Source organism: Anser cygnoides, chromosome 13 (genome assembly GCF_040182565.1).
Source record: "Anser cygnoides isolate HZ-2024a breed goose chromosome 13, Taihu_goose_T2T_genome, whole genome shotgun sequence".
NCBI classification, from domain to species: Eukaryota; Metazoa; Chordata; class Aves; order Anseriformes; family Anatidae; genus Anser; species Anser cygnoides.
The window spans coordinates 4,827,988-4,853,779 of NC_089885.1; the positions used below are offsets into that span (position 1 = coordinate 4,827,988).

At 47.4% G+C, this 25,792-nt stretch overlaps 1 protein-coding gene across 4 annotated transcripts in view; it reads left to right on the forward strand.

Annotated features, from left to right (window-relative positions):
* The window catches only part of NEXMIF (neurite extension and migration factor), a 140,269-nt gene that overhangs the window by 23,042 nt on the left and 91,435 nt on the right, over positions 1–25,792 (forward strand). The window contains exon 2 of one of the 4 annotated variants that reach the window (XM_067005198.1): positions 25,422–25,534. The exons of the other annotated variants lie outside the window; for them this stretch is intronic. The gene's annotated coding sequence lies outside the window, so the exon portion shown is untranslated. The remainder of the gene's footprint in view (positions 1–25,421; positions 25,535–25,792) is intronic. 4 annotated transcript variants of the gene reach the window in all.

A 25,792-nucleotide genomic window follows, 5' to 3' on the forward strand; every position in this document is an offset into this window, starting at 1 on the left:
CGTCAGCATCTCATCTGAGGTTGGTTGCAAGGGGGAGAGAAGACAACCCAACCCAACCTAACTCAACTCAACCAAACTAAGAGAGCCCGGCAGTATCTTTAGGTCAGGTCTTAGATGACCAAGACCTTTGGGAGGACCCAGGAGCTGGGGCAGGTGGGTTGGGTGGGAGCACCCCAGCCCTTCCTGCTGAGGTCCTCTCCCTCCTGGTGCTTCCATCCTTGCCTCAGCCAATGCTGCCCTCCTGCGGGGGGCTTTGCGGGGTCTTGAAGTCTCCCGGCACTGTTTTTGTCTGCTGGCCGCTCGTGTTTTGGAGGAAGCAGGGAAACTCAGCAGCCAAGGTGGATTTCCATCCCCAGCTCCCCTCTGTGTTGTTACAAGCGTTTGCAGAACATATGGTGTGCAAGAAGCACCCTTTCTCGGTGAGATCCCAGCAAATTCTCAGCATATCGGGGTGAGTTACTTTTAGAGTGTCTCTTAACTCTTTAATCGACGAATTTCCATCCCTTAGCATTGCAGGAAAACATATGGTTCTTCCCCCCCCAGCAGTGTTGTGGTTGGTTTTTTGATTTTTTTTCCTGGTTTGTTTTGTGTGTGTGGTTGTGGGGTTTTTGTTATTTGTTTCATTGGTTTGTATTATTTATTACCTTTCTTTTCTCAGAGCAAGACAGAGGGAAAATACTTTATACCACCTCTAAATATTGGCCAGGTGGCCTTTTGGGGATGACATTATTTTATCTTTGCTAAGCTTTTGCATGCGGTTTAAATGACAAACCCCTCAAACTCTGGATTATTTGCAGGCCAGACTCTGACCTTTCTGCATGCAGTGGGGGATTTTTTTAGCCCTTCCTCGTTAGTGCTACCTGTCGGAGCAGTATTTTCCTTGCTAACCTCTGCCATTGTTGTACCTCCCAAAGTAAGGTTTCCCAGCCCGTTGCTGGTTTTTATTCGTGGATGTATTGCACCAAGCATGAATATTTTACGTTGGATCTGCATATCTTACTTACCAGTGGACAGCTCTGCTTAATAAATAAAGACAGAGAAATAGTTGCTACAGCTGCTTGTTAGGCAGAATTCAATTTTTTTGTGACTAAAATACAGGTATTTTCAAGTTTGCATTTGTTTAAAAAAAATAAATCACCAAGACACTGTTGATTACATGAAAATGGTGAAATTAAAGCCTGTTGCACATAAGCTGGCACGTAATCTGCACAATATATATTTTTAAAAGTGTTCCTGTACCTTGAAAATAGTCAATAGACATGTTCTGTTTTGTGTTTTTTTTTGTTTGAAGTCGCTTCTTGGTGTCCCCCAACCTACAGACACACATGGGATCAGTGGTCAGCAACTGCAAGGCAAAATCTCATTTAGTTTTTGTACAAGCCATAAAAGCCGTGTGTTATTAACAATTGTTTGCTTTGGAAAGCAGCGTAAATAGATCCCAAAATAGATCCAGTTGATTTCTCAGTGCTGTACTGCAAGCTGAACAGACCTCCAGCGCTAGGACAGCGAGTTTGGATTCCTGTGGAAACAGCAACAGACGTGACTGAGTGTGGCATCGATGGTATGTCTATCACAGCACTTACAGACCAGTTTCGTTTTGTTTCTGACCTTCCTGCCCAAACCATCTTGATCTAACTTTCAAATCTGGAATGACTTGTTGTCATCTTTTCTTCATTTTGTTCATTTCTGCAAACATGTTTAAGTGTTTGTTATTCCAAGACGGTACATTCCTATTCCAGAAATGTGGGGACCTGGGGAATTTTTTCACATCTGAGCCCATGACAGGTGCATCGAGCCAAACACGGCTCTGGTACACATCTGTCCGGTCTCCCGCCAGCAGTGGGACAACGGTGGCACTCGCTGGTGGTGGCATTGTCCCTTTGCTGGTGAGCAGAGCCTCAGTAGCTCGGCTCATCCAGGCTGCTGGTTTGACAGGGCTTTTCGCACAGAGCTGTGGTGTTTATGTTAACATATAACGATAGTTCTTTTTGCATCCCATTAGTGCTTTTTTTTCTTTTTTCTTTTTTTTTTTTTTTTCAACTACTGAAGAAAAAGCTAATGCTGCCAGCTGTCTCGGAGATGAGATAGGTAGATGGTTAGTATATTTGTGATGTTCTTTCCCTCCCCCGGCCTTCCTTTCAGAAGAGCTTGAACATAGCTGGAGTCTGCAGCTCATTCTTAAGGATAAATTTACCCAGGAGTGACATACAGCTTCCTCCGAGGTGAATCAAAGCAGTTGTTACAGCTCGATTCAGTACCGAGGCTGGAGAGCGTCATCTCGGGCTCCAGCCTCAACACTGCTAAACAAAAAAATAAAAAAATATATTGATATTGCTACGTGAAGTAACAAAATATTCCTGAGCGCCTTGCTCGTGCTTCTGAGGCTGCAGGAAGCAGGTCTTTTCGGAAGCTTGTTCTGCGCTTGCGGTGCCACCTTCGCGTGGTGGGGGCTCCTGCTGCTCGCCAGGGGTCTGCTCTGCCCCGCTGTTGGTGCCGGTGCTCCACGATGATCCCTGGCACTTGCCTCGTTTCCACTGGATAATGGTGGTGATGAACAGCCTCAATTTTGACATTATAGGTAGTAAATCAAGCATATTGGTATCGTGTCTGCAGTGGTAAAGGGTTTTAAAGGATAACAGAACAAGCGCTGCAAACAGAGCATGGATGGTACCTGGGTGACTTTGGAGATCTGGTCGGGGCCTCGGACTGCTTCTGCTTTCAGCTCTCCCCCGCTGCTTCCAGCTTGCCCAAGGGATGAGCACTCCTCGAGGGGAAGGCCCTAAGGGCAGCCACTGCGATGTGGGGAAGAGAAATCCCCTCTCTCCTCCTCTCCTCGCTGGGCTCCTGGACCAGCATGTGGTGCCTTGCTGCTCCTGTGGATGCCTGGCTCTCCGTGCCCAGAGCCATGCCCTGCATCCCCGAGCACAGGGCTTGTGCACACAGCTTCTGCTCTTCCCGAAGTGCAATTCCTGTGAAGATCATTGGCTGGAATCATGGCTTGCTAGGCACTTGCTTTCTGACATTGCCACACGATCACAGATAAATGTGTAGCCATGGCAAGGGGCAGCTAGGAGCACAGCCTGCCAGTGCCAGGCTGGATGCAGGTGTCCCACGGTCCCTTCGTGCCTGTCCCTGCGTCCCATCGCAGCCCTGCTCCTCCCCGAGAATCCACCCAGACGAGACTGTGCCGCCTGCTCGACGTGTGACAGGTATCGTTTGCTTAGGCTTAATTTGCCATGGTGCGTCGGAGTGCTGGTCGTCACACGATAGCTGGAGACCTAACTGTGGTTTCCTTCTTGGAGATATTGTTAATTAAATTTTTTATGAAGGAGCCGAGGCACACCAGCAGTGATCTCCTTTCAAGCAGAAACGTAGCAGGCAGTTCCCAAAGAGACCTCATCTGCTCTCTTCTCTATGAAAATCAATTAGTGTTATGAATGTGTGATAGCTTCTTAAAAAAATCTGTCGTGATGGAGAAGTCTTTACACCTCGGAATAGTAAAGGGAAGGATGTCTCTGGCTCCACCTTCTTTCCTTTTTCCCTCCCCTGTTCTGCCTGCTGAGCATTGCTATGGGTGGGTGTCCCCTTGAGCTGTCTTTTTGCTCAGATTCTTCAAGTTTGTGTCTTTATATTTTAAAAGAAAAAACAAGCACAGAGTTTTGCTTGACAAGGACAATATGCAAATCAAGACATCCATACTTTGGTCCTTATGACTTCAGCAGCATCGCCAGGTATGGGGATTGCTGGGGCAAGTTCTTGTTTCTTGTTTACTGCATGCACTTGGATTCAGCAAGTGACCCGAGGTACGCGCTGTAGAGGTGGCATCCTCATTGGTTTTGGAATGGGGTGGCCATTTGTGCTCTTGCTTAAACACTTTTTTGATTCCCTCTCTTTCAGTGGTGCAAACACTGTTTCATTGCTGATTGTATTTTTTTTTTTGAATTTCCTATCCAAGTTTAAATGCTGATTTTTTAATTTAATTTTATTTTTCCCCCCCTCACACCGTATTTCTGCCTAAGCTGAGCTATGGACTAAAGAAAAATGTTGTACTTACACGCTAAAATGCTTAATAGCTATGTACCAGTAATAGACAAAAGATCATTTTCTCAGCATGACAGTGTTACTGGAGTAAATGACTTCAACCAATCACAAAGGTGATGTTTGGAGCGTATATTTTTGCCAAAGCCTTTATTTGCCATTGTTGCAAGTACAATATTGGAAATCTAGAATACGTTTTCAGGTGATTTCTCTAAACAGTGGGTATTTAAAAAAAAAAAAAAGTTACTTGTGCAAATATAGAAATTGCTTTAGAGAACACCTTCCCCAAAATATGCAGATCACAGAGTAGCATTTTTCCTTTTTACCTCGGGTACTGAAATCTTGCTCCTGCTGGTGCACGTCGCTGTCACTCTTCTTTTGTTGGCACTGTCGCAGAACTCTCTTCCACCCGTGCAAAATGTCTGATTGTGCAGGCTTTGACCTTTACAAACCGCGCTGTTGTTTTCTTCCAGTCGGTACTTACGAAATTAGCACAGATCTTGGCTGCTGTGGCGCTTCTGGTTGGGATCCTGGAAACGAGACCGCTGCCCTCCTGCATCAGCAGCCACCATTGTCCCACCTCCCACCCCCAGACAGGTAAACCCCAAACGCTTTGGGGCCTCCGCTTACCTTGCCGAGACCTTTGTGAAGGCAGAGCCGACTCCCAAATTCATCGTTTGCACAGTTAATCCAGCCCACAGCCTGTTCCTCAGGGGGCGGACAGCTTTCCAAATAGCGGGCTGCAAGCTGCAGACGTGCGGGCTCTGGCAGTGTCCTCGTCTCAACCGTCAGCGCGGCGCCAGTGCAGCTGGGACAGACCTCGCTCCGGGAATTCGCTGTCCCCACGGGTTTGTAGGAGGAAAGCGGTGTTCCGGGATGCAGGCTGAACGTGGGGTTTGCTTTGTTCCCCTCACAGGGAGGGTGAAGCGTGCTTGTGAGCTCGGAGAAACGACCTCCAGGAGATCCCCCCGTGTTTGGCGTGGTTTTGGGCATCGGCTAGGTGCAGAAAATACACGACCTTGGAGATCAGGGCTTGATTTCTGGTGGGGTTGAGATTTTGTCAGAAGGCCTGGGTTACGTTCAGCGGGGTGCACATCTACAATACGATCTTTTCGGATAGAGCAGCTTGCGCCCATCAATAAAACATACTGTGCCAGTTTGTGGCCAGCTTGCTGGAGGGGCTCTCTGGGTTAGCTCACCGCCTCTTCTCCCTGCTCAGACTCCGAGCTATTTTGACAAGGACTCAACTGCTTTTTGAATGCAAGGTTCCTCTGGAGGCTCCTGTTACTGCATGGTCTTCAGGTGCTCCCACCTGTGTAAGATACCCAGCTGGGATTCTTTTGTCTGTTCCGCTCAGTTTTCGTGGTGCTGGACCAGCACCACCGCCTGGGCTGGGTTCGCAGGGAAGCGTTCCTTGTAACTTCCCTTGTAACTTCTCACCCGACAGCCAGGGACAACAATTTGTGCATTAACTAAAGGGATGTCCCGAGGATAAACTGTTGTTTGAAAAATGCTTTTCAAAGTGCTTCAGCTGCGTGGGATCCTCCTGTTCGGAAAACTTCGGAGTTGGGAAAATGGCTCTGGATGTGTGTGGTCTGTGATGAGTTTGGCAACAGCTTTCAGCGTGCATATGTAGGGAGCTGGAGGTCAAGAGGCAAGCTGGGGATGACCCGTGTTGTATCTGCAGGTGAGAACAGGGTCTCTGCTGCCTTTATATCCTCTGGGACCATGCTAACTCCTCATGTGAGGAGTGCCACCAGCATTGCACCCAGCAGAGAAGGGCACTTGTAAGGGTGGAAGCTAATTTCCAATGTGGGCAGCAATGGTTTTCTCTTTTTAAAAATCCCCTGCCCTTCTGAACGTCCTGCTGGAGCCCACCCTGGCCCTGGCAGTCCTCTGGGTTCAGCAGTGTCCCTTTGCCCTTTCCCGGCCTGTGCCGTGGCTGCTGGGGGCAGTTCCACGCCTTGGGGACACGGCGCTGTGCAGTACATGAGCCAAAGGGGCAGAGACAGATTGCATTTTAAATTCTTGCGTAGCTTTTAAACATTTAGATTGAAGTCGAGTATTAATGATCCAGTGGCTGTTCCACACCAGGTTATAATGCATTTCAAAGTCCTACAGGCTACTGAATTTTGTATGGATGTAGGTTGAGAAGATCTTTAATTGAGCTCACAGGAAAAAAAAAGGAGTGAGTGGTGCGGTTTTCAGAGGGTAACTTTATTCTGAGCTTTGTGTCTGTGGAAAACAGAGATGCAGTGAGTATCCTCATCATTCTGGTGCTGTAGTAGCTGTACAGGATGCGACTTACACCAAGCAGCAGGCGAAGAAAGGCGTCTGCAGAGCCAAGTGCGATATTTATTTTCACCTCTTTCTGAGGTTTATCTTTAAACGTGCTTATTTCTGCGTGGAGGAAGGAGTCAAAAAATGCAGGACGTGCTCGTGCTCGGCAGGCTCCTCTGCAGCAGGAGCACACACGTGGCTGTGCGTCCAGCTCCCGTGCTTAGCTGCTCGGGTGGCGATCACACACAGCCTTTCCCTTCCGCACACTTGCTTCGTTTGAGCTCGCTGGAGCTGCTGCGTGCCTGCAGCCTTTGAAACCATCTCAGGGAGCAGAAAGCAAAGGGGGGCTTTCAGCCTGCCGTCGACAGCCTTGCAAGGCATTTATCGCCCACTTGGACCTGTTGCGTTTGCCCCGTACAGCAGATGCTGACACAGTCGTGTCATGCTATCTGGGCTTCTTCATCCTTAAAAACCAAAAGCCTTCCTTCCCCAAAAGCCCTTCAACACCCACATTAAAGTAATACGCGTTGCGAAGAGAATCTCTCAGAAATCCTTCAGCTGAGTAGTGTACATCATCGTGGTTTTGTTTGGTTCTGCTTGGATAGCGTTCGGGAAATGGCTCGGTGTTCACACCCAGACGCTGAGCTCCTCGGGAGGAATCCAGAAGACGCTGTGAAGGATCCAGGTCCTCCTTGTCTTTCTGCCTCTCGCTGCACATCAGCCATCTTGTTTACAAAACTCAGGCGTTTCAGTCACACGAGCATCGGTTGCGATCTGCCCTGCCGGCACTGCCGCTGGAACTCGGTACCAGATCAGACAGAGATTGACAAGGCTTTTCCCGTTTGTTTTGCATCCCTTGCTGCTTGCCATCAAACCAGGCAGCTGAAGGAGGCAGGGGTCCTGCAGGAAAAGCAGTGTGTGATCTCTTAAAGACTGAGGAGCGGTGCGCGTACACAGGGGACGGCACTGCGTTACGCCAGTGGTCTCTGCTTCGATGCTGTCAGATGTGGAGCCTTTAAACTTGGACTTTTTTTTCCACGGAATTCTTTAGGGTTTTGGAAAAGGGAGGAAAAAAAAAGCCCTATCTTGTGGAGCTTGGTGCTAGACAGCAAAAAGATGCTGCGTTTTAATAAGAAGCTGTTCCCTTTCTTCTTTGCCTCATAGAGTATGCTCATCTCGTGTTGATTGAGCTGTAACTCTCCTGGGCACCTCTGCAAATACAGCCGTGTTCTGTGGGAATTGCGCTGTGCTTCCTCTCCTCCTCATCCACTCACCTTTTTCTCCAGTCTGTAGGCACAACAAACGCTGCCTACCCAGGGGCCGACGGGCTTGGACCACCAGCCACCTTGCAGCTACATGGCATGGTGTTTCTCCGGAGGGGACCCTCCGCACAGCGAGGTGCTCACGGTCCTCTATCCCACAGCATCTCCAAGGCAGTCTCACAGTTTTGGAAAACCCAGACTTGCCAGCTAAAGGTATTCAGCGTGATTTCTCAGCTGTAATCATTCGGGAGAGAGCTGGCCTTGGGAACACATGTGCCTCAACGTTTCAGGCTTAGCAAAACCTTTCCCTCTCCAGTCCAGCGACACCGGGCTCCTTTCAGCCTCCGGAGCAGCTCGGCTCCTCTGGTCCCAGCCTGTAGTGCGGCGTTCAGAGCACCTCAGGTGAGGGGGAGTGATGCGGTGAGTGCTTTACTTACAACCCCGAGTAATGGTCCCTTGCTGAGATTTGTGGATGCATAGTAGAATGGATTAGAAAATAAAGAGTGCTGGCGAAAATAGCTGCGGCGTGATGAAAGCCACTCATTTTGCGGGTACGTGGGACACTTAAAAACAAAGGATACTACCCCCAAGTTTCCTGCCTCACAATGTAATCTTTTCACCATTGAATTTAATTTCTCCTGTGGTCTCTAATGGGAGTTGTGTGGCTAACTCCCCTGCACTGGGCTTTGATGAACAAGTAGGGGTTAATATTAAAGCAGAGCGCGCTGCTTTAGAAATGGGGAAAAGTAGATGCAAATTACCATGAATGCTAATTGTTTCTATTTGAAAATTCTTGTAGTGTTTTTCTGAAAACACTTCCATTAAGTAAGCATTAGGTGGATAGCTGTGCCGTTTGCAGAAAACCTCAGGCATGTGCTGAGGCTCCCTTGCGTGGGGAAACGGGCACGGTGCCGCCTGTGCTGCTTCGGGAGCCCACGGCTGCCAGCGTCCTGCGGGGAGCGACTGCGATGGGCTGCAGGCGAAGGGAAGAACGGGGGCCCAGGTCCTTATGTAGGAGCTGGGGGATCCTACATACACTACCCTGGGGTTTTTGGTATGCTGGGACAGAACTGGGATAGGGAAATACAGTTCTTCCATTACGCGAGGCATGGACAGGCACCCACATCAGAGCCAGTCTTCCCAACAGCTGTGCCATCAGTTCCGTAGGCATCACTAAGGCCTTTTGTGCAACAAGAGCCTGAGCCCATCCTGTTAAGAAAATAAATAAATATATATATATTTATCACAGTGGGAGCCAACCCTAAGGAGTGAGCACAGAACAAGGAGCTTTCAGGAATAGTGAGTTGGGTACGTGGGGTCGGCAGCAAGGAAAATAGCCCGGCTGGTCCCCATATGCTGAATGTTACTGGGATCAGAAGTTGGGTCCCATCAAATTAGCTGGGAGCTAGGGTGGGAGGAATACAACGATGCCTGCCCGGGCTGCCCGCTGCAGGGAGAAGGGTGCGTGTGTGTGTGTGTGTGTGCACGTCTTCCTGCACATACGGACAGCTTGGGTCGCTTTTTTTTGGCTGTGGCTGCACCTATGGAGGCGTTTCAGGGCTTCCCCAGCTTCTTGGTGCCCTTTAGAAAAGGGTTTTCGGCTTTGGCCTTGCTTGCGCAAGGAAAGCTGGCAGAATTAAAGGGGGTTTTGAATGCAACTGCGTGTATGGCTCCGGCTGCATTGTGAGCTGGGGGCTTTTCCTGCTGCTGCTGCAGCACGGAGGCAGAGGTGTCCCTGCGGACGAGGGCAGGGTGCTGCTGGCACTGCGTGGTCGGCAGCTTGCTGGGGACAGTGTGCTCTCTTTGGCATCTGTCTTGAAATCACCTGCTGCCACATACGTCATACGGCAGTCAGAATAAACCATAAACAAATACTTTGTTTAAAGCAAGAATTTGGCAATCAATAACTTTTTCTTACATCCTCAGGTTCTCCCTGCCGTAGTCTCAGATTAACCACACAAGAATTAGGTTCCAGGGACTGATGGTTTTGCTTGTATTTATCCTTTTGTTTGTGTTGACAGATAATCCCATTACTGCTCTTCTTAGCAGTTTGTTGACTGTGATTGCTTTTATTACAGATGTCTCGCTTTAAAACTGCTAAGCCTATCTGAGCGCTTGATTATACCTTCGGAGCTGAACACCTCCCCACCCTGCCGTGCAGTGGACAGAATGCTGATTAATATTCCTGACTTAAATACATTTTTTTTAAATAAAAGGTTGGGGGACTGAAAAAAGCATGTAGTTTTAGGTAAATACTTGCTTTGACATCAAGGGTTTTAAAACCCATTAATAATTGGCTACAACATGGTCTGAGCTACTGTCATTTTGCCCATTTAATGAACTGTGCCCTGTTTTGGGCATCGAAGGGCCTACTTCAAAGCATGAAATGATGAGGCGAAGCTCTGGCCTGCTGTGCTTCCTCTCCTTGACTCTGCGTGGATGAATTTTGGTCAAGTTAGCTTTGTCTTAGCTTTGCAGTTTGTAAAATGGAGCTCAGGACGCTGGAAGCAGACCCTGCAATGGAGCAACCTGCGCACGGCGTTGGGGCTTGACGCGGTATTAGTGTCAGAGAGCAGTGCCTCGTGGAGAGAGGCGGACCGGCATTGCTGACTGGAGCGAAATGGGTCTGGCGAGCTTCCCCTGAGCACAAAGCAGCGAGTGGTGTTTGTTTTGTTTGCATCAGGAGATTACGAAGCCGCGTGCCTATTCTGATACGCCTTTCAAATGCGTGACACGTCAGGCTTTGAGCTGTGATACGGTCGTACGCGATGAGCCTATGGAAACGGACCTTTAAACAGCATAAAACTGCAACTCTAGGATATCGCCTTTAAATGAGTTTTCAGGCTTTCTGCAGTGTAAAGCCAAAAAGATGGTTTGTCCGTGGCTGTGTGTCGGGGAGCAGCAGCAGGGTGAGCTGGGCACTGGCCAGGCAGTGTCCCCACCAGGGAGGGCCCTGTCCTGTGTTCCCAGCAAGATGACAGTGACATCGTTCAGCTCAGCGTCCCCATCCCCAGGCATGTCCTTAGCAATGAGGCTATTGATTGATGTGGGGTGGCACATCAAGCCAGCAGGTCAGGGTGAGGATAAGCATGGACAGCCTGGCCCAAGCAGGTAGAGGTACATGCACTGCCCTAACACTCATATTTTTGTGGATATTTGTATTTCTTGCCTGGTATTTTTTCTACTATTTGAGACTATAGAGGTGCTTGAAAGGGGGAGTAAGTTTGTGTGAAATGCTTAAATGCTAAAACTTAAGGTTGTGCGAGAACTGTGTGGATAAGTAGGCTGTGTTTCAATTATCTCCTGCCCTCTTGGGAACTCCTAGAAATAAAAACAGCTAAAACCTGAACTCTGTGTTGGTAGAACACAATAAACGGAGAAGCTGCTTGTTTTGCACCTTGTTAGCTGCGGTAAAGTTTTGTTCCCCTGGCCTGGATGAGTTCTGTTTTATGAATTGGAGCTGGAACCATAGGGAAGTTTAATTGCTGCTTCTGTTTGTTGTTGTTGTTGTTTTTCCTCGGGATTATGCTTTATAGCAAAGGTGAAGAGTTCAGGGAAATGGCCATGGGATAATCAGCCATTTGGAGGTGCCTTTAAACACAAAATGGTGCAAAGTGATCTCCCCATTCCCCTCCCAGCCTTCTGAGAGTTGTTCCTGGGGCTCCTGGGCTTGCTGTTACACTGGCTGGAGGGTGGCCTTCCCATGGACTCCTCCCTCCCTTTAAGTCTGCTTTGCTTTTTCTGCTTCAGTACTATGAAGGGCTCATTGCCGGTGAGCTTGGGAAGGCAAGCATTTTGCTCTGCTTTCGACTTGTGCCGCTCAGGTCGTCACAAACCCATCTTCCACAGCTGTTCCACCTCCCAGTTTGTACGTGAGCAAATTCTGCCTGTGCAAGCTATCGGGGCTTTCCTTCACGAAGTTCCCGAATGGCAGAGGACCAATGTATGGGAAGGTTTTGCTGAAGGTCAGGCTTCCGACTCCTCCTGCTGACTTGTCAGGACTCAGGGGCAGAGAAAAACCCTGATTACCCCAGAGGGGGGAGGGTTTGCTTTGCACAACAGTATAAAATTACTTCGTACCAAATAAATAACTAGTGAAGGTCAAAACGCTTCTTTTCCTCTTCAAATTCTATCTTTAAGGATTTTCTTTATATTAATTTATAGCTGTTCAGAAACGTACTCCATCAGTTTAAACCATTTAATTTTCTTTCCTCTTCTGCCATCTCCTTTATCTGATTGTTCAAGAGACATCAAGATGAGATCTGTGTTTCTGCCTGAAAGTGATGTACCTGCTGTGGTTTCACCCAACATCTCAGGTTACTGAGATTTAGAGAATTAACAAGGTTTTTAACTAGTCAGGGGTTTTGACATCTTTTTTGTATAAAATTTCGGTTTTCCTGGACAGCCAGTTGTTTTCTCCCTTCTGAAAGGCCTTTATAAACACCAAAAGAGAGTAAAAATCCCTTATATGCTTTTCATATTTTCAGTAGAAACAAAATCAGGCTTTTTTCTCAAAAGGTAGTCTTGAGTAGTGTTTTTCCTCTTTTAAGGGAGCATGCTTAAAGGAGCCAGATAAAGCAGTTCTCGCTCTGTTCTGCAGCTGCCAGCCTGAATTAGTTGAAGCAGGGTGGCCTGCATCCTCACAACATACAAACACATCAAAATCTATAGTGCTGTGGTGGCACGTGGTTTGAGCTGTGAGTGTGTCCAGGAGCCCTTCAGGACTGGCAGCATCTTTGTGCCATAGGCAGGCTCCTCCAGCAAGCCCTGGTCTCTGTGTCTAAGACGTGGAATACAGAACCATAAGGAAGGCAAAAGGGATTGGAATTACTTAAATGGCTCTTGGATGACTTTATTTTCAGTTAGATTTTTTTTTTCCCAGAGAAGCTGTGGATTCCCCATCCCTGGAGGTGTTCAAGGCCAGGCTAGATGGGGCTTTGAGCAAGCTGGGCTGGTTGGAGGTGTCCCTGCCCATAGCAGGGGGCTTAAAATTAGATGATCTTTAAGGTCCCTTCCAACCCAAACCATTCTATGATAGATTATTTTTTTAATTATTTATTTATTTTAATAATGATTTGGTGTTCTCCCATTTCATTCCTTTAACTAATTTAATGTAAAGTTTTAGAGATGGGTTTTTCAGGAGGGTTTATAAGAAAAAGAAAGTGATGTCCACACAGACCCCTGGCAAGAGCTGTCACTTAAGGAAATACAGCTATTATTTCGTAACAGAGCGTAGGTGGCATTTTGTATTGCATCTCTCACCAGCACATTTTCTGTTCTGTCATTGACTCCACTTCAGAGTTTTTCAGATAAATCTTTTTTTCATGGGTTTTTCTGTGCTGCTCTTTATTAAGCTTGGAGGAGATGGGATTTTAGTGGAAAGTGAGTGAGTGGACAGATGAAGATGGCATTTTGGGGGGAATGGAGTGGGTTGGGATAGATGAAGTGTGACAGTAGGCTATCCTTCCTGAAGAACAACATGTACACGTTATGTGTTTGGGTTTTTTGACACACGCAGGGTCTTGTATAAATGCATTATCAATCTTGTCAAATGTTAGCCACTACCAGTGTATTTATTTATCTAGAGTTTACATAACAAAAATGTGAGGTTTTGGACACAATCGGGAGTGATTGTTAGTGAAGAAATGACACTAATCAAGAAAAAAGTGCTTCATCTTAGCCCTGTTTACAGGTCAGCTCTAGTGCAATGCTCTTCCATTTGTGGTGTGCAGTAAGCTGTTTATTAGACACATGATTAAGATAAACCAGCAAAAGTTAGTATCCTAACCCTGGGGCTGTGAGTTTCACCTAGGCAAGTCCTGATAAAAGCATGGACTTGACCTGACAGCCTGGAAGCATGCATGAAGGCCGCGCTCCTGCCGGCTGGAGCTGCAGGCTGGCCTCGTGTTGTGTGTGGGGCCCCGCTCGTCAGGGCAGGCGCCATTTTGTGCCGCCTGGAGGCTGCGTTACTCTCAAGCACATGTCGGAGGCCTGGTGGCACCAGCAGGCCCTGCTGAGGCTGTGGTGGGCGCTGTCGGCCCTGGCCCCTTCCCCGGTCCCAGGGCTGCAGCTCCGAGGACACTGTGTTCATAATGCCTGGCCTTGTTGTTGGACCTGGCCCAGCTTTGCTGGTGGCCGAGGTGGAGAGAAGCACGCGCTTCTCATGGTAAACAAAGCCAAGGGGAATTTCCACCAAGTCCTGCAGTGAATCCATCTCCTTCTGGAGTCTCCTCTCGGCAAAGAAGTGGTCAAAGCACGGTCATGCCGTGTGCCCTGATGGGTTGCAGTGGCATGACGTCCCTGCTCATGGGACAGGGCGAGCGTGCCTGCCAGCTGCCTCCCGTTCGCTCCCTCTCATGGTGGTGGCACGCCAGGACCCCTTCATAAGCAGTTTTGTAAGGGGTTGAGCAAAGCCACTGGTTTGAGAGAGAACTTGAAGAAAGTCCCTGTTTTGATAACTTTGGCAAAGTGCCTCAAGTCTGGCGGTTTGATATCGGCATTGTTTGTGTTAAAAAGCTTGGGGAGGCCAGTCGTTGGGCTGTCTCTGAGTGGGAGGGCACACGTTTCAATCTGTGTTTTGTGGCTCAGGAGCCACAGCTAAAACAGAATTAAAAACCATATAGGAATGGGAGGAAAGGACAGAGGAAGAACACAGTGCTGTCCTTTAGATATAGCGTATCTGAACAAGCACAAACCTGCTCAGACATTAAAACCCCTTTCACCTCTCAGGAGTATGATCAAGGGTAGAGGGAAATCCTCTAGGGAGTGACTAGTTTAGATTTGAAAAAAAGAAAGAAAATACTTTTTTTTTTTTTAAATCACACTTTCCCTGATTTCTATATTTATTTGTAAGCACTGCTGTCTACAGCCTCTTAAGGAGGTGGGAGCTGCATCCTCTTTGCTTCACTGTGAGTGTTTCTGCACTGTTCCAGCCCCCCTGTCAGGGTAAAGTCAGTTTTTCCTTTTGTTCCTGGAGGCCATTCACATGCAGCTATGAGGAAGGAGGGGAAGGAAAAGTGGTTGTGAAAGCACAGAAAATTGGCAGGGAGATTTGGGGCAGAGATGTAGGATCTGAAACCACTGTTAAGTCTTCTAAAAATTTTTGATGCGATTTCCAGTTGCTGGTGTCCCCTTATCTTAATCCAGAAGAAAAGTCGGTAAATGTCTGATTTTAGCACAGATCTAGTTCCCCAGCCCGACGCTGTGCGTTGGCCTGTTTCCATGTTTCTTGTTTGACTTTTGTAGATGCCATGTGCGTGATGCTCCGATCAGGGTGCAGGCAAGGTATAGCCCAGTTGCATGTCTGCTTGTTTGAACTGAGGTGTTTTTTTTTGTCTTTGTGATGGACAAGTGCAGAGAGAATGGATTTCTGTAGTTCTAGCTGATTGTATTGCATATTGCTTCTTCTAAACTAAGCACACTGGAGATACCCCTGCTTTAAAACAGGGAGCAATAGTCAATTTTGCATAATGTCTAAATCCTCTTGGACACAAGGCATTTAAAAAAAAATACTAAAACACCTACTATAAAAGTAAAATGGCAAATTGAGATATTAGATTACAAAAGTATTCTGAATGATGGGGGATTATCCTTTAATTTCTTGAATTGAGGAAGAACTAAATCTTTTTGTGCAAACTCACTATCACACCCATGTTGTTGATTGCTAGGACTGGGGATTAATGCTGTGGATTTATTTTAAAAACTTGATTATAGTACATACAGCATCAGAATACATGGCACTGCCCTAAAGGGAGAGACTGGAAGTTAGTTTACAACTTCACTTCAGACCTAAGTTGTTTGTGTTCACGAATCTGTTTAAAATAATAAAATTATTTTAGAATTTCAAGGTGAAACTGTTATTATGTTGGAGGCTGTTTTCCTGCAGGGATTGAGCATGGTTCCTCCACCGGTAACCAGCAGGAAGGTACACTAGGCAATCAGGTGGTGGCTGGAGTGTCACAGCGGCTGTCTCAGGTAGTGCAGAGTCCTTGGATCGCTCCTAGATGGGGTAGGATATGTGGATGGGAGTATTTAGGAGACTTCAGCACTGGTAATGCTTTGATGTCCTTGCAGGCACTGACAACACAGCAAGCAGCAGAAATTCTGCAGTGTGACTTGAAGCTCAGTAACCTGGGGGGCATTTCAACAGTCTACAGCAGCTTGGTATCTTCTCCTGTGTTGTCTTGGGGGTCTTTCTGCAGACCTTTTGGGTTTTGTGTGGTGAGCTAGGTGGGCACAGCTGGCTCCACCACCCTTAGCTGCTTGCTTGTCCTGGCCCCAGAGAGGCGAGGGATCGTGGCTCCTGCAGAGCTGGGAGCTCAGGTGGGATCCAGGGTCTTCATCCTGGTCACCAGAGCAGCGCTGTGAGTGAGCTGGCATGGCTTCTGTAGGAGCAAACTTCCTCTTCTGCTGCTGTGAGGCCAACTGAAATGTCCAGAGAGGAGATGGCGCTTTGTTACAGGGATCTGCTCATGGTGGAGTTAGGAGGGATGAAGCTGGAGATGTTCTGCTGAACCTAGGCGAGGGAAGGAACAGGCTTTTACGTTATGGGGAAGAAATCACACGGACACATACAAGAGTTGCTTTTGATGCCGGTGGGGAAGTCATGAGGAGGGCTTGAACTCCTTTGACTGGGAGTTATCCCAGACTGGTCATGAGAAATGCTGCGGAGTAGCAGGTACTCGGAAATGAATTCATGCTTTTTTTTCACCTCTTGAAATATTGTGTGGCAGAGATATATTGTGAAAGCACAAGATGGTTTCAAGAAGCAAAGAACGGCCTATTCAGTGAACAGTCATTGATGAAAAGTGAGGTTACTTTTAATTTCTTGTACCATAAGTATTTCATGTATTTTTCATCCTTAATGGCATTCTGGCTTGTTACAGGAATTAAGCACTGTGAGTTAAAATAACAAATCTGCACTATGCTTTGCTGGGTTTTAAATCAAAATGGCATTCTTCCTTCGTGAGCCCATAATCCTTTCTTTTATATAGTTTGATGCTAGCCAGCTCTTGCTTCCTGAGGCAGAACCATTAGATATCAAAAATATAATTGCTCTCTCTATGAGTGCTTCTTTGTAGCCCATCCCTTTCATGTTTTGAGGCTGCAGCACTTTTATTTCTTTAAAAATATTCTATTAACTTCTTCTGAATTGTGTATCCCAGCCTCCACAGGTAACAGGTCAGCACGTTGTTGGGATACGGCAGAGAAGTGGAGCTTCTGTGTTAGGGTTTGCTTTCTGGTGTGGCAGTTCAGCTGGAAATAGTGAGAGCCACAGACAGGCGAGTATAATTATCCTATCAATGCCAGTTGGGAGTTAATTAATCTATAGTTCCCCACCTGGCATCCAAAGTGGAAACTGTTTTGGGTGAGGGAGAGAATTGTAATGGCTTATCTTGTATTTGTTAGGCTGTTAGAGGTTTGGCATACACAGATGTTGGAATATATACATCATCTTCTTTAACGTATTACGGGAGTGTTGCTATACCTCGTTCCACACCTAAATGCATGGAGGTGTCTCTTATTTGTATGGACAGGTGTTCTAAAACCCCAGGGCATATTTTTCTTTTTCCTCTTTCCATTCTGTATCTGTAATTAAAAGCACTGCAGAGAACTGCATGGTGCACCCCCCCGCCTGTCCTGTCCCCTGGGAGCCACAGCGCTGCTGGATGAGGCAGGGAGGGAAGGGTTTAAGAAATTCAGGTGACCTGTTCCCGAGGCCAACAATTGCTACTCTCTTCCTGAAGGTTAGAATTATAAAAGCCCCAATACACAGACATTTCCTTTAATAATACAGACCCGTTTTCTCTAGTCTGCCAGAATTCAGAGCGTCTGGTGGTTTCCATGGAGAAGTATATTTCTTACAAGGCCCAGCTATTTTTGCAGACTATTTTGCAATATATTTGAACTTACAGTCTTGTGCCATTTCTGTTCTCCCCGAGCAGCGCAGCGAAATACTGCCAAATGCCCATTAAGCTCCGGCAAAAGAGCAGGCCAAGGGCCTGGGCTGCATCCTCGATGTTTGTGAGAGTCGAGGAACCGTCTTCGTGCTGTCCCCAGCCTCAGCATCCCTGCACGGGGGGCAGAGGTGGGGCTGCTCCTGCTTTCCACCACCAGAAGGACGCGGCGATGTACTGCTTAGGAAAAAAGGTGATTTCCCTGCTGCTGTGAAGTCTAATGACTTGTTCGCAATTTTATATGGACTGAGTTTAAGCTGTTTTTCTAATTGACAGCTAAGCTCTCTCTAATTTTATAATAATATATAAAGCTTTGTCTAACAAACACCGTGTCTTCCTTAATTGTCTAATTAGAACTTAAACTGCACTCCCGGTGCACAACTCCTTCGCTGCCTTCTTGTCATGGCTGCACAAAGAGAAACCTCAGAGAGACATGAGCAGCCAGTCCGCGCTTTTTGGAGCTCGTCTCCCATTGCTTTGGTGTTGTCCACTACAAGTTTAATTACTGCGTGAGAAATACTTTTTTCAAGCGGAGCCAAAATCTAGGATTTAAGCCAAAGTAAATTAACAGTTCTCAGAAAACCTGGAGTCCCCACGCCAAGAATTTCAAGGCTTTTAGGCATCTCTGTGTTATTGGCAGGCATCTCGTGATGTCATGTGGTAGAACAAATGGACACCAAAAAGCTGAAGTCAACGTTGTGCCAGTTTAGCAGGGAAGATTAAAACTGATTAATTTAGGGAGGCCAAACTGGAAATAATGAACATACACAGAAACGGTGGGGTTATTTCATAAGCCATATCCGTTCTTTTCCATTAGTGGCAGATTTCCAAGCTTCATTCTTGGTTTCCTAAATTTGCACTATAGCTGTTTTTTTCTGTGTTGTGTGGCTTGTTTTTATTTTATTTTATTTTTTTAATGTTGTTGCTTTTTTTTTAATTTAGGGGCAGAGGGACTGCTTATTGCTGAAGCTGTGTTTGACTAGCTGTACTTCCAAATGTGTTAAATGTAGTATTCTCTTTTTTTTTTTTTCCCCATAAATTGCCGTGCTACTCAGTCCAAACATTGAATTTTGCATAAAATAACTGGCATTCAAGAACTAAACAGGAAAGTCCTCCTGGTTGGTGGCGTAGGGCTGACACGCACGTTTTCTTTTGAAGGAAATTGATGATGCTTAATTTTACCTTGTGTGTGCAATCAGGAGGACTGTGTATGTATAATTCAGCACAGAGCAGGTAATAAAGAGTTCCTCTTTGTGTCTGATTCCTGCGGCACGTGGAGCCTGTGGGAAGGGAGCTGTGGCGCAGCTCGGGCTCTGGTGGTTCCCTTTCCACCAGGGAGGTGGTGGCCGGTTCAGGTCCCACAGATCCCACAGGGCAGGGCAAGGAGGAGGACTGCCTTCTACGCCTCTGGGTGGCCCCATGCCCCTGGTGGGAGCTGCCGTCCCTCGTCCGTGCTTGGTCTGCGTGTGGGGTGTGTTCCTGGGGCTGTGCGTGCTCCCCTAATAACAATGATACTAAATTCTGACTCGAGATTTAGTTGTTAACGTCTTTTTCCAGTGTGAGCGCTCCAGGAGGGAAATGCAGGAAGCCCACCCAGGCTGGCATCACCTGCGGGGCCATCCTTGGTGCCTGCAGGCACACGCCAGAGCTGTGCGATGTGCTGCAGCTGGGGGGCAAAAGGCGAAGCGTGCTGTGAGCGAGGCGCCGTGCAGCTCTGGAGCAAAGCAGGCAGGTAGCTTTGCATCTGGTCAAGGCTAAGGAAGACAGTTTTTGTTTTGTTTATTTTATTTTATTTTATTTTATTTTATTTTATTTTATTTTATTTTATTTTATTTTATTTTTTTTATACAAATACATTGTTCAATACCTGTACATGTGTCATCACAAAAGGCCTGTGCTCTTGCGGGAGGCGGGCTGAGGGGAGTCCCCATGAAGTGTACGTGTGCGTGTGTCTGTGTACCTCGTAACATGAAAGGTGCTGCTGAAGGAGTTTAATGGGTGTAGCTGTGACAGAATCCACGGAGAAAAGAGAAATTATGTATTACAACCAATGTGACTGACTGAATTCCTTGTTTTGATGTTTACTGTGGGTGTCAAGGATGTATAAATGCAAACAGCACATTCATGAATTATTTTGGGTTGCTAGTAGGTTTCTGAAGAAAATCATTTGTAATGAGCTTTATTTATGCACTAGAAATAAAGATGGGATTAGGAGAATATTGAACTGTAAATGCACTGGTGATTTTTGGCTTTTGTGCACAGCACAGAGAATCTCATCATTTATCTCTGTTCTGATCTTGAATATGCAGAGCTGGCTGTGCCTTTTATGCAGCAGCTATTTTAGTTTGCAGCAGTCTGGCCTTGAGTCTGCAACGCGAGCTCGCTGCAGAGCAGGCAGCGCACCTCCGCGCGCCTCTCCCCGTGGCCCTGCCGCTGCCTCGCAAGCTTTGCCGGGCTCTGCCGGCGCACCCTGACCCAGACCCAGCGCTCCTCCTGCGCCTTTGTGCGAGCTCGGTTCCCTGGCAAATGTCCGGGCTGCATCGCCTCGTCTACCTGCTGCTGGGCTGCGGACGTGCAGTGCACGTGGCTTCGCTCGCCGGCTTCCTCGAGGCAGGTAAGGGCGGCACAGCTGGGCTGCGCACGCATGGAGCCACGAGGTGCTGAGGCATGAGGACGCTGATGGCAGGAGCAGGAGGCGCAGCACCGGGGGCAGAGTGCTGTGACGTGCCTTGCTGAGGCTGCCCGGAGTGCCCATCAGCTCGTTTTAAGGAGGGGGCTTTTAGACAAACAGCAAGCTTTATGGGCGGTGTCGAGGGCGGTCTTGATGTATGTGAAGAGCTCTTCTGCTCGAGGTGATCTGCTGTATGGAAGAACTGCAGGTGTGCTTTAGCACCTCCAGAATAGCCACGTCGTGTGCGGCCAGCGCGCACGTTGGGCAGGGGCTGATGTGCTGAAACCTACCCCGGGCTGTACGTAGGCACCCGTATTGGGAAGGCCGTGTTTTGCCAAGAGGGAAGGATGCATCAGGTAACCTTTGGAGTTGTGTTGGGTTAGGAAATTTGCTATTCACCGCTGCATTTTAACAGGACTGTTGAACATCCTTCAGTGATTAGTACATTAGCAGAGCCGTAGCTCGCGTAGTGTTGAGAGCACTTACATCCGCCATCTCAATTTCACACAGGTGCAGACAGCAAATATTTTTTCTTAACAATTTCAGGCTTATAGACTTAAAATGAGTATAGGTATAGTTTTCATTTGCCTGTTTATGTGCTGTGCATACTGTTCTCCGAGTCCTGGGGTCTGGCAAGCCAGATGTTTTAGGCTGCCCCACTGTATAGCTTGACGTGATCTGAACTGGTTTTGTTGATGTTGCCAGGCTCACCAAGTGCTTTCCTTGCATACACTGGCTTGGAAGCAGCTTCTGAAGCTCTACCATAACCTTGTCCACTAAACATGTTTGTTTTGAAGGAATCTGGTTCAGGAGGTTTGGTGTCGCAGTCCTCCTAGTCCTGTTATCACTGGTGCCATGCTCGAGTGGCATGGATTGCTTTTTTTTTTTTGCTTTTTTTTTTCTTTTCTGTAAGCTAATTCTGTAGCTTGAAGGTCTGCTTCATCTTACTTAGCCTTTTAGATTTTGCAAAACAGTCTTGCCCCCTTGTTGGGCTGTAGGAATTAGACTTTCACTTTAATTTAGTCACCTTGAAAGGGGACTGCCAAAAACAAAGGCGGGATTCAGTGATACGGATCAGCTTACACCAAATCAGCATTGTTGCCTGAGAATATGGCTTGCAGTGAGAGGAGCTTGAGACCTGCAGGGTGTCTTTTTATGAAAAAAGCAAAATATATACTTATTTGTATGCATAGACCACCTAGGGGAGTTTCTTTTGAATGTTGCACTGTTTTAAACACTCATTGATGTGAGTGCTTATTGCAGAAGCAAGGACAAATAAGATGTACAGTAGCTGAAGGGCCATTTTTGTCTGGGGCGCGCACACGTGGAGTAAACAAGGCTCATTAGCATAAGAGGGAGAGGGAAAAACTGCGAAGACATGATGCCTGCCCGTGCCGTGGTCTGGGCCTGCAGGAAAGGAGTTGTTTTACCCCTTTTGATGGAAGAGAAGTCCTGCTTCTGTAAGCTGAGCTCCGTAGAATACAGATTTTATGTGGGGGGTAAGTATGAGTTTGTAAATACTTGTGCATTTGTCTTCTGGAGGGTGACTGTCCGATGGTTTCTCTTTTTCCTTCCTCCCCTCGCTGGGGTGCAGCTCTGGGGTGTCTCTGAATGCTGCATGGATAACAAATCCTGCCAGTCCGTGCTCTTGTTGGGTAGGCGAGGCAAGGTGAGGGCTCCCAGCCACAGAATTTTGCTGCCTTGCTTTTGGGGTGGGGGAATTTTTGGCTTTGAGCTGGGGAGCTGCTGCTTCTTTATGGTGTTTGCAAGAATCCCTGAAACATAATCATAATGGAGGAACAGGCTTCAAACTGGGATCTGCTACATTTATTGGAGAGAAAATATTTTATAGTGTTTTTGCAGTTTGGTTTCTCATGTTGAGGAGTGTAAGGATGTAATTCTTTTACTGAAGTGGCTAACAGAGACGAGATCGAGCTACAGGGATTTCTGAAGAAGAGGTATTTGTGTACGAGTTCTAGAAACTAAATGGGAGGTACCTGGGCTCCTCGTAGGGGCCAGGACTACTGAATTCTTTCCTTGGTGTTGGCGCAGTGAGACATAAAACTTGGGCAGTGCTTCTTGTCTGGAAGGCTCACGGGATGTCGTGCGATTTCCGTGCCCACCACACTGCGTTGAAGCCTGGTCTATGGTGGGTTGTAACGAGCTTTTGGGATTGCACGGTAGCTCAAAAGTGATTTGATGGATCCACCAGCAGCAGCAGGAACTGTTAGCTCAGCAAATCAGGACCACTGATGCGGTATGAAAAGGTCACCGCAACCCACCCAAACCTGCCAGCAGTGCTTAGCAGCGGGCCAGGGACACTGCCGAGGTAACCTGCGAGTTTTGGCCAAATTAATGAATAGCCTCTAAAGAAATCTTCGGAGATTGGTGTGTGCTTAGATGTCTGTGCCCGCCAGGCACTTGAATTTGGAATTTTGTTGTCTTTCCCTGCAGATTTCGGCCAGCAAGCTGTAAGCGTTAGCCACAGGTGGAAGTTTGCCTTCCCCATTTCCTCCCGTCCTGTCTTCAATCACTATTTCCACATCTCAGGTTTCAGATACGTGGATTCTTCTCTCGGAGATGGTTGAGAGCAAATACTGGGATGGCGCGGGCCGGTTTTGCTTTTACACCGAGGGGGAGGCTTGTGGGCAGGACCCCTCTGCTTCTTGATAGCAGCTACCAGTCGGTGTCAGCTCCGGGCGCCTTCAGCCCTTTCTTCCCTCCCTCCCTCCCTCCCTCTCCCAGCAGCATCCGGAGCCCTGCAGTGATGGCCCCGCACCATTAGTTCAGGTCACTTGGCCAGGGCACGTCCTGGGACAGCATTCCTTGCAGTGGAGCCAGGAGAAAAGCGCTTCCAGGAGTCCGGAGAAACCTCATCGGCAGCAGCTGCTGGTTCCTGGGGGCACGCACGGGCTCGGAGGCTGCAGCACCGCTGCGCAAGGATGCGCTGCTCTTGTGGCTCTCAGGTGCTTTAGACCCTCTTCTTTGAGTTGTCCTGAAAGGTTTGATTGTTTTTGTTGTTTTTTAAATGGACTCAATCGCTGTGGTTTGTAAAATTGATTCCTTGCCGCCTTTTCCCCAGAAGGTACCATTACACGTGAATAGACCTTTCAAATTCAGCTCCGTTGAAAATAATGGAATTAGGCTGTGCTGTTGTTCCCATTAAGGAAATCAATCTTGTTTTGAAAACCCTTGTGCTTTTGGAAGAGCAGAACTTGGTAAGAAGGATCTACCTCTGCCAGGCAGAGTCCCCCTGGAGCCACCTGCTCTGGGTGAGCATCCCTGGATGTTCCCTCCCCTTCGGGGGAGATTTGCTGTGATTTGGGACCTGGCATTTCCCAGAGTAGTTTTGTGCTGTTGCTTTTTATTAATTTTTAATGTTGATTTATCCTCTTTTCAGCCATTTATGTCAGGTCATGGACAAACAGTTGTGTACTCCATGGTTTTATTTCGGGTAGTGCTGTCCTCGCTGAGCGTAACCAGCAGGCTGCATTTCAAAACTGTCTCCTGCTTTTCCTCGGCCAGAAACGCGAACTGCTCCTCTCTGTTCATCCAGGACAGCTTATTACTGCTGGTGGGCCTTTGGTGGCCTCTTTCCAGAGTTTCTTAGCCCTTTTAGAGCCAATTCTTTGCTTCCCCTTGCTGGATGCTGAGTCACTGGGATTTATTTGTCCATGTGATTTGTTGACTGGAGGCTGTGGATCCGTGGAAGCCATGGATTTCTTGTTGATATTCCTGAGCAATGCAATATTAGATTGGCTGCTTTTCTTTTATTTCCCTATCCGTTCTGTTCTATCTTTTTATATATATATATTTATATACACGCACACACAAATATACATACATAAACAAGGAAGTTGCTGTAGAAAACAAATCGCTGTTGAGAGGGGGCAAAATGACACTATATTGGCAGCTGTACAGAAGATATGATGCCTTTGATTGATTAGTTGTCAAAGAAATGTAATGTACTAAACTTGATGGAGATTAAGGATGTTAGCATGGTTAAAATTCAAGTTGCATAAGTGTTTGGTGTTAGGTTTAGAGCCTCTTCCAGAATTTTAATTTTGAAAATGCGAAGTATTTGTTTTATGCTGTTCCCGAGGAGCCCTCTAGACGTTTTGGAAAATTTGAGTTCTTAAAACAAACAAAAACCAGTCTGAAAGTATTTAGTAATCACGGTTTATGAATTAGAGAGACACATTATTTTTTGTGATTAATAGTGAGCTTCTGAGATGCATTAGACACTATTTACAGAAACTGAGCACCAGAAATAATAGTAGCATTATCCTGAACCTCGTAATTACTCTCAGGGTCCAATTTTACATTGTATCTAATGTTCAAGAAATAATAGCGTATTTTTCAACAAATGATCATTTAGGTATTTAGATAGATACATGTACAGCAGGAATATTAGCTAAACCAAACAATGCCTTCTGAGAGGACAAGAAATCAGTTTTTGTTTGTTTTATGGCTGGGTTTTTTTTTGGTTTCCCGTGTGCTTTTTCTTTTGTAACAGCACTGTCGGCCGGGAGTTGACAAAAACAAATACCTGGGTTTTGCATGCGTAGTCCCAGGCTGCGTCCCCCTCAGTGCTCTGCATAAGAAACCTTTCAGAGCCTTCCATTGTCCTTATCTCCCTATCTCCGGATTCCTGCTTTGGCCTCCGTCCTCGCCACTTCCCCTCTTTCCAACTGCTAATAAATCCTAGTTTACTTAACAAAGCAGGGCAGAAAGGAGCCTGGGGACAGCCGGAGAGGTGCCTCAGCCTCTTGACATCCCGGCCACTTGCTCCTTGCATCGCATCTGGATACTTGCTCCAGGGGAGCAGAAACTCTTCCCCTGGCCCAGCTGCGGTGTGGCACAGCTCGCCTCGGCCCCTCTGTGCCCTTCCATTAGGCACAACTCGCGTGCCTGTGCTTTTGTGGCCAGTTCTCATCTTGCCTGCCGTCTTCCTGATGAGTTTTTCGGGCTGTTGCTGTCAGCTTCCATCGCTCCTTCGCTAACCACTCGAATAAACCTCTGGCTGTCTCTCCGGGGACACCCCTCTCGCAGGATCGGCGCGACGCTGCGGTATCTTTCTCAATCATCTCCTTGCCGCGATGCCGAGGCGGAAGACAATGAAGTGCCCCAAACCTGACAACAGTTAAGCTGGTGACAAATGACTGTCATATTGACCGCTGTAGCCTGCTTGTTTCTATTCTCCTCTCTTTTCAGAAGTGATACCAAGCTGGCCTGCGCGCTGCTTGGAACCATCTCCGTGGTCTGTGCCTGCTGCGGCTCGCGGGCTCTGGCACTCTCATCGTCGCTGCCGCGAGCTGTGTTTCGAGGTAGGACCAAGGAACGTGTTTTCAGACCTGTTGGCAGATGCCAGGGGCTGCCAGGCTTGTCTGACTATTGTAATTTCTCGAAAACTACCACCTTCGAAGGGACTTTCTGTAGCAAGCTGCCCCGTGTGAGTGGAGGTGAGATGGTGAGAGCCCCGGCTTCCCCTGTGCGGAAGAGCTAACGCATTTTAGGCAAGAATTTTGTTGTGAACTTGGCTCTGAGTCTTTCTCACATTCTGCATCCGAAGCCTTTCCGCGCTA